At 39.2% G+C, this 8,648-nt stretch overlaps 1 long non-coding RNA gene across 1 annotated transcript; it reads right to left on the bottom strand.

Moving 5' to 3' along the window:
• Positions 1 to 5,299: 5,299 nt before the first annotated feature.
• LOC307174209 lies at positions 5,300 to 5,953 on the bottom strand. Its single transcript, XR_013823962.1, has 3 exons — positions 5,904 to 5,953; positions 5,667 to 5,756; positions 5,300 to 5,475 (listed from the first exon to the last, which is right to left on the bottom strand). It is a non-coding gene; the product is annotated as an uncharacterized lncRNA (long non-coding RNA).
• Between the last annotated feature and the right edge of the window lie 2,695 nt (positions 5,954 to 8,648).

Raw genomic sequence — 8,648 nt, 5'->3', positions numbered from 1 at the left:
CCCCTTTTGACCTGTTCTCTCTGTTTCCCATAATTTTATCCTCCTATCTTTTAGGCCTAGTTCCTTTAATATTTATATCATGCATTTGGACTCATGTATGAGACAGATGAAATTCTCCAATACATCCCCCCTTTGGGACTAATTCTAGTCCCACCTTCAACTATTATCTCCCAGAATGTACCTTCATGAGTAAGTCAGGACCAGGTCTATATTGACCATATTGGAGAGGTGAAGAAAGAACTTCACCTCTCCAATATGGTCAATATAGACCATCCATCTTTTACCAAAAGACCTCATCACAAATGTACACTCTGGAGGAAGAATGAGACCAAACATCTCCACCCCCACTTGGCTAGAGTGGAGTAAAAGATCTCACCTTCCTATTAAATCATCATTTTAAGGGATGTGTTATTTCAAACATCAAACTTTCAATATTTTCAACCCATCCTATTGTATAAACTTGGAGTTTAGTATCTATCCATCGGTGCCAGAGGTATTGCACAGGCGCTTCCGGTGGCCTGGAGTGCTATCTGCGTTGCTCCATCGTTGCCAGAGGTGCCCTGGTCCTGCCTAGGGCGCTATCTGGTGTTGGAGCAGACAGCGGGTTTTTAAACCACCAGTTGAGTCAGCTCTTGTTTCTTCAACAGTCGATGACCGCGCTTGCAAATAAATAGTTCCTTTTTTGCACCATAACTATATACATGTTTCAATGACCTAATGCATGTAATTTTCTGTCTTCTAACTTGTTACAGGAATGCACGAAAACATATTCAAAATGTAAAAGTAAAAAAGCGAATAAAGTAAATTAAATAAATAAATAAAATAATTAAATAAATTATTAGTGATAAAAACATTCTTATCTTTTCCCTTTATGTCTGGTTGCATTACCTCGTACCACGGGCAATGACCTGCTTTAAACCTTCTATCGTCCCCTCTCATGCACAAATTATATAAGTGAACAGTTGGTGTGATTATGTGTAAAAACATTCTTAATAGGAATATATAGGCATAATATTCAGGAAGATTATATGAGTAAAATATAATCAAAGAGGCTATATGAGTCAAATATTTTCAGGAAAAGCGCCCTTGTGAAAAAGAACAAAGAAATACAAAACCCCTCTAACTAACTTCCTACTCTACCAACAATCTAATCATTCTGTCTTTTTTACCCCAAAATAAAATACACAGTGGGGCTATCTCCCTCTCTTATCAAAAACAGAGTCATACATTTATTGAAAGTAATTAGGTACCCTTATTCCTTACTTTTTTTTTTTTAGGTACTACTTCCTTACCACTCTACAGATAAGGCGTTGTCGGGAAAATCCGTTTCGCGTTCCTACCCCAAAGCAACAAAATAAAATAAAATTCTTTATCAAAATTTATAGGGAAAGACAAGTACTTTGTTTAGGCTTGGCTTGTAGGGAATTCCAAACCTGCATATATTCAAACGCACATAACTATAGAACCCATTCTAAATGCGCATGTGAACACCATCAGTGTTTCTCACAGGTTCGCGTTTAAAGTCTGTGTAGAGGGAATGGTGTCGTCTTAGCGGCCCCTAATTTAATAACAAATGATCATTGCGACGGAAGCAAATAAATCAAAACTAACTTTAGATGGAAATAACTTAACTCTGCTGTAAAGCCGAAACAATCTCTGTTACCTTAAATTATACGCTTATCTCTGTAAAGCTGCTTTGAAACAATCTACATTGTTAAAAGCGCTATATAAATGAAGATGACTTGACTTGACTTGACTTGACTTGACTTTTCCATCCAGACCCTTACAGAAAGTCATCCAGCTCATCCATGCCTGGGCCAATTGAATGCACTTCTTGAATTGGTGCATCCAGTGTCAACTCTTGATTGTCCTACTAACACATTGATCATCTGCTTGGATCTGAGGAAAGGCACAACAAAACAGAACAATAGAAGAAAAACAATAACACCCATGGCTATTATTATCCCCACCTTAATGAACCATTCTTTCCAGGATCCAAACACAGAATCAAACCAGTTTCCCAAATCTCTGTCTCTCCCCGCATTTTCAGCGACCTCTTGTTTTAGTTCCTTCAGCTTTTTCATGGCCTTTGTAAATGATCCGTCCGGGGCTGTATTATTTGGGATAAATGTACAACAGTCAGTACCAAACATTACACACACTCCTCCTTTTTCTGCCAACAGCCAATTCAGGGCTACTCTGTTTTGCCACGTCATTTTGCTAGTGTATTTTAATTGCTGGCCTAGGGCATAAAGTGCTTGGTCTGAGTAGTTAATGAATCTCTGCTGATTGTAGTATATATAATTAATCCACTCCATATTCTTATTTGGCGTTATCCATACAAATATTGATTCAAGTCCTGATGCTACCTCGTCTCTAGCTTTATACTCATGTGGTATCCCTCTTGGCTGTCCAATTGCATCAATAGTTACTTTAGGGTCTGGGACATATGCTCTTTTAACTCTTCGATTCTGTCTACTCAGCTTCTCCACTGTTCCTGCATCATCGGGATCCCAATTTACGATCCCTACCTCCTGTACTAATCTTACTCTGACACAAAGTCCTTTCCAGTCTACTAGGGTGGCTCTCAGTCGTCTTCCTCCACATAACCAGAAATAATCAGCTATTGCTTCAGTTTGATTTTCTAATGGTCCTATCAAAGGAAAGTTCAAAGTAGCATTTTCACAGTCGTCTTGAATTTGTGTCACTGTCATAATATTGTTTACTGTTGCTGTGGCATATACTAGGCTAGTGGACTTATACACATCTGGATCATCATACATTTCATAGTCTAGATGCCATATTATGGCACATTTGCCTACGAATGTCCCCATATCTCGATAACCTTTAGTCTTGTTAAAGCATTCATATTCCAATGACATGTCTAGTATGTAGTTATCTGGGATCTCTCGCTTAGATTTAGCTATTCTTACGTCCAATTTTTTGCATTCCCTCCCCAACCCAGTCTGATTGTAGAATCTCCTGTAGTACTGATGTCCCAACTTCGCCAGACAGTCCGCTGGACAATATGGAGTTATTCGCCCCTTCTTATCACAGTATTGTGAGTTAAATGTTGTCATATTGATTTGGGACTACCCTTAATTTTTTCAAGGGAGAGGGTGAGCATAGCACACAAGTACTTGTTGTTGTCTGTTTTACTGTATACTGTGCCCATTTGTACCATTCATATGATAAGCAGTGTCTAATAATTTCTCTTTTCTTAGTTCTGATTCAAAATGATTCTTAGCTCGGACATTCTTCTCTCAAATCGCATTAGCCCTCTTCAAGGCATTTCTTTCTTGAATAGTTTTAACCCTCTTCAGGGTATTTTTCTCTCTAATCTTTTTAGGTCTCTTCATAGAATTTTTCTCTCAAATAGTTTTAGGTCTCTTCGTGGACTCTTTCATTATGTGTCTGCTTGCTCTGTTACCTTGTGGTGGTTTAGTCAAATTAGGGTGACTCATTTCATTCAACACCTGGGAGGTCTGGTAGTCCAACTTCTGGGAAGTCCATGTCTGGTAGGTCAATGTCCTGGAGGTCGAGTGTGACAAATGTGCTGCCCTCTACCTGTACTGCTGTGGGGGTTGCTCTTACAACAGTATAGGGTCCTTCTCGTCTTGGTTCATTCCACTTTCTTCTAAAGACTCTTAAGTATACTTGATCTCCAGGAACTACCGGACAGGGAGCTTCCTCCTCTTCCCTGGGTCCCCTATTCTGCTCCTGTGAATGAATAGCTTCATGTATAGCAGTCAATTGCTTCATATATGTTCTTAATTCCATTTGTAACTGTTCTAGAGGCAGTCCTTCATATGGACCTCTCAAATGAGGCGCAGACATTGGTCTCCCTGTCAACATCTCATGTGGAGACAAGTTAGTGATTCTGTTGGTCTGCATACGGTAGCTCATTAGTGCAAGGGGTAACGCATCTACCCAATTAACCCTCTGAGGTCTGAGGGGTTTTCTGGGCCCTGGAGGTGTTCTGACATGCTCTGACATTTGTTTGTTTTTTTTCAGTTATTTATAAACATGTTAATGGTAAAGGTGTAAATTCACTCTATATAGCACAAACAGGGCTACCATAATATCTGATCAATATGCTTGTAAATCTTTGTATTTTTAAGAGAATAATGTTTATGCGTGGTTATTTGAAAAAATAAAAATGAAAGTTGCTGAAATAAGACCACAAAACACATACTAAATATGTGTCCACAAGACTTTTGACTAATGTATGAACGCTTCGAGTTCTGGCTTCAAAATGATGTGAAAATCATTCTGCCTAATCGTTCTCATAAAACAATACATTGATTTAAACTTTGTAAAACAGTTTTTTTGTCAGAAGAGGTTTATGCATGGGAGGGGTAATGGTCCATCAATATTAATGAGACTCAGACCAGGGGTGTGACATAGACACTCCCCCAATGGCTAATGGGCCATCAAGTGAAGCAGCCTTAACAAAGAAGAGGAGATTCAAAGGTTTTGTTTTTCAATCTGTTTTATTGTAATTCCGCTATGTGGAGGAACTAAATGTTCTAAATTTGCAGGTATCTCACAGTAAATGCTTATGCCCCGTTGATGCAGGCTCTAAGCAAAATAAAGCAAAATAATGCAAAATGAGCAAAATAAACTAAAATAAATGCAGATAGAATATAGTTACATGTCTTGGTGCCATTTTTGAAAACAGTTCCTGTTCAACTGAAGACACAAGTGAACATTACATGCCTGGCATTTCCAAGGTGTGTCCTGCCTTTTACCAAGCTGTCCTTTGCAAAGCACACAGATCTTGCGACCAACTGTGCAAATGTTCTTTGCATCTGAGCTCAGCTCAGCTCCTGGAACCGGCACATGGTCACTACTGGTTTGTTTTGGTGCTACTTTCTGTGACACACCACAGAGCTCTGCAATAAGCTGTTCCATGAACTGTTTATGGGTCATGTTACCATATAGCTCTTTGTGGATAAGGAAAGCATTGGTGGCAGCAATGTCCAAGAAGTGTAGAAAGATCTTTCTGTACCACTTCATTGTTTTGTGTTGTGCAGTGTAGTACTGTAAGAGCTGATCGGACAGGTCCACACCCCCCATGTGTTTGTTGTATGCAATCACAGGTGCAGGACATGGAAATGTCTTTGTCCTCCATGCATCTTGTGTTTTCACCCTCCTCTGCACAGTCTCACCAGTATAAGCAGATTGAATGATGGAACAGACAGACACCTCTCGTGTGTCCATCCATTTCACAAATACAAGAGGGCCATCCCGAATCCACCTGATGGATTTTTGAAGAGACTCAGAGGAGTGTGTGCGTCAGCAGGACTCAGCTGTGGGCCAGGTTTCCGTGCAGGCAGGAATCTCAGAGTCTGTGGAACCATATCAATGTCAGTCTCTGTTTTCCATGACAGAGTAGACTGCTTGTTGCTTGTCTGAATATTTGTCTTGGCCCTCTTTGCAACAGGTGTCTGATGATCACCATCACCTTTATAGCTGTAAAACAAACAAACAACTGTGAGCATGTTTATTACTCAAAATACAACAACTGCATTTCAATCATTAAAAGTAACATTGGCCAGATTCAAAGCCATACAGACACATAATGTTTGTATGGACTATGTAAAACCGGAATATGTAAACAGAATTATACTAATATCTGAAAGAAAGGGAATAAGTGTACTTACTTTTCAGTTGTTCTCAAAACTGAACGACACCTGTCGCGTGCCCTCCCAGTGCGAGTTGCAGGTGAGGCTGAGAGTGATGCTACCACATTCCTATAAAAATAAAAATAATAATATTAATATTAATAAAGGTTGAACAAAGTACTATGCCAGCACATGCATAACTGATGGACAGTCAGCATGTTGATAAAACAACATCAGGTCTAACATCTGTAAAATAGTGGGTAAATATGTACTTACTCTTTCTGATTTCTGTCTATGTTGCTGCGTGCCCTCTTAGTGCGAGTTGCAGAACCTACATCTTTCCTTTCAAAAAAAGTTGAAAACTATTATTATCATATATTTTAGAGTACTATTCCAGCACATGCACAACTGATGGGCATTAGCATGCTGATAAGATAACACAAAGAAAAAATATATAACATTATCAACCAACCTCCAAAAATAAATAAAGTCATACAGGCTCATATTGTAATAAGTATATAAACAAAATTGAACTAACATGGGTAAATATGTACTTACTCTTTCTGATGTTCGACTGTGTTGCTGCGCGCCCTCCGAGTTGCAGATGAAGGTGATGCAGCTACATTCCTTTTTTTTAAAAAGTTGAAAACTATTATTGCTGGTTTTAAGGCATTTCAGGGGCCGTTTAGCCTTATTTTGCATAGATCACCTCAGCATCTTATGAATATTAATCTTATGATATTCATCTTATGAATAGCGCGCTCTGCGAGTGGGTGTGAACTCATTACAGATAATTAGATGAGACGGGAGAAACTGTACTTCTCTTTAGTTTCATACAGATTACATTGCAGGAGAATATTTGTTTTGAATGTGAATTGTTTTATTTAAAAGTAGAAATTTAAAGCTTTCTTTAGACGCATGTTTCATGGTTGTGTGATAAGTATTAGCTGAGTTTCAGTTCATTTTCCAGACTTGTTTCAGAAAGATTTTTGTGGAGACAGAGTGAGCTGAAAGCGCACCCTGTTTATTTTATTTATTTAAAAATAAAAACAAGGTTTAGATGTTAATGTGAGTGTACACAAGAAAGAGAAGACCCTCTATAGTTTATAATCATGTATTTATTTTATTTATATGACCATAAATGACGGATTTTTTTAAGTCTATGTTGCTGCTATGTGAAAAAAATCCAGCAAAACGCGTGTTTGCCGACCTCAGAGGGTTAAGTTTAGTGTCTGCACAATTTTTTTTTTTTTTTTTGTCTTAATAGTTCCATTCATGCATTCCACAATCCCTTGTGATTCTGGATGGTACACGCAACCTAGTCTCTGCTTCATCCTTAATTGTTGTATTACTGTCTTTACTGTTCTTTGAATAAAGGCTGATCCATTGTCTGAACTAATCTTTGATGGTATGCCAAATCTTGGTATGACTTCTCTGGTCAAGAATTTGATCACTGTTTGTGCTCCTTGATCTGCTGATGGTTCTGCTTCAACGCACCTACTAAACCTGTCTATAATAACTAACATGTATCTTTTCCCTCTTACTGATTTGATCATGTCCACATAATCCATCACCAGATGTTTAAATGGTCCTTCTGGGACTGGAATAGAGCCTATTGGGGTTGCTGTTCCTTTTCTGACATTATTTTGAGCACAAATCTCACATTCACTTAAGAATTCGTCTACCCTTGTTTGTAAGTATGGGGACCAGAATCCTTGTCCAGAATATCTTGTCCTCTATTTTAACCCGCAGCATAGGTTCTTGGTCAGCGTTTGATGACAACATTGGCAGCTGACCCCTCCCTGTAGGACTCTCTGGGCATCCCTAGTATCCTTGATCTGGGCCACGCCATGGGTTGACGGGCCCTGTCACTTGATGTTGCTGATTTTGATGTCTCTGTTGCCATGGCTGATGCATCTTACCTTGTGGTCCATCTTGGGGCCATGGATTGACTGGACAGAATCTCTTGGTGTGTCCAGGTTGGTTGCATCCCCAGCATACGTTTTGTTGGTCAAGGTTCCTCTGCTGGTTGTTGTATTGTCTCCCCCTTCCTCTTCCTCTTCCTTGCATTGTTCTATTTCTGTTCTCTTGGTGTTCAGGAAGGTATATCACGATGTGTGCGTTTGGCTGTTGTGGATTTCCCGCGTTGTTGGGTACATTCTGACTCATATTGGTTGGTGCTTGCTGTACCACTTGCGGCGTTTGGCTTGGTATGTTTATAGCAGCGATCATGGCAGGCTGATCTCCAGCTTCTTTCACAGCAGCCTGAACTTTCTTCTTCTTGTTAATCAGTTCATCCAGTTGTAGCTGTGTCAATCTTCTTTGGAGCTCTCTTTCTTGATTCTTCAATTTTTGTTCATTTTTCCTGTATTGCTCCACTGCATGAGCCACATGGTCGCTGAACTCTTTTGGTGTCTTTGAGCTCAACCCCACCACATCTTCCAGCTTGGCTTTTACGGTGGGAGGCATGGCATCAACTATGGCAGACCTGAACAGTGCTGTTATCACTGGATCTCGTTCAGGATTTCTCTCCAGTTCTTGTTTCCATCTTCTCAACTGTCTCTGAACATAGGTAATTGGGTTTTTATCTTCCCCCAGTGGTTCCCCTTTTAGCAGCTTTGGGTCCATCTGGGTTTGATAATGTTCTCTGAGAGTCCGCCACAGTGCAGCTCTGTATCTGTCCAGTGGGATGGCACGAGGAGTGGTTTACACCTGAGAATACAATGTCCCACCCACTCTGCATAATGAGCCATTCATTCAGGTGTGACACTGACTGAGCCAAGAATGAATGCAAGGACAAAAGATATATTTAGAAGAAGACTTATATTGACCATTTAAGATTTTGCTTACAACTATCTTGTAAATATGTTTTGCTATTTTATTAAAAAGGTTACAATTACAACAATAATTACAATTTCAACAATATTTCAAGTGTACTCTTTCTTTGTAAAAAAATAAATTATAGCCCTACATTTTTATCATATGTTTTGCTATTTTATTAAAAAGGTTACAATTACAACA

The sequence above is a fragment of the Squalius cephalus genome (genome assembly GCF_949319135.1).
Source record: "Squalius cephalus genome assembly, chromosome: 16".
Taxonomy (NCBI): domain Eukaryota; kingdom Metazoa; phylum Chordata; class Actinopteri; order Cypriniformes; family Leuciscidae; genus Squalius; species Squalius cephalus.
Note: the sequence above shows the minus strand (reverse complement) of the source record. Positions and strands in the feature narration are given on the sequence as shown.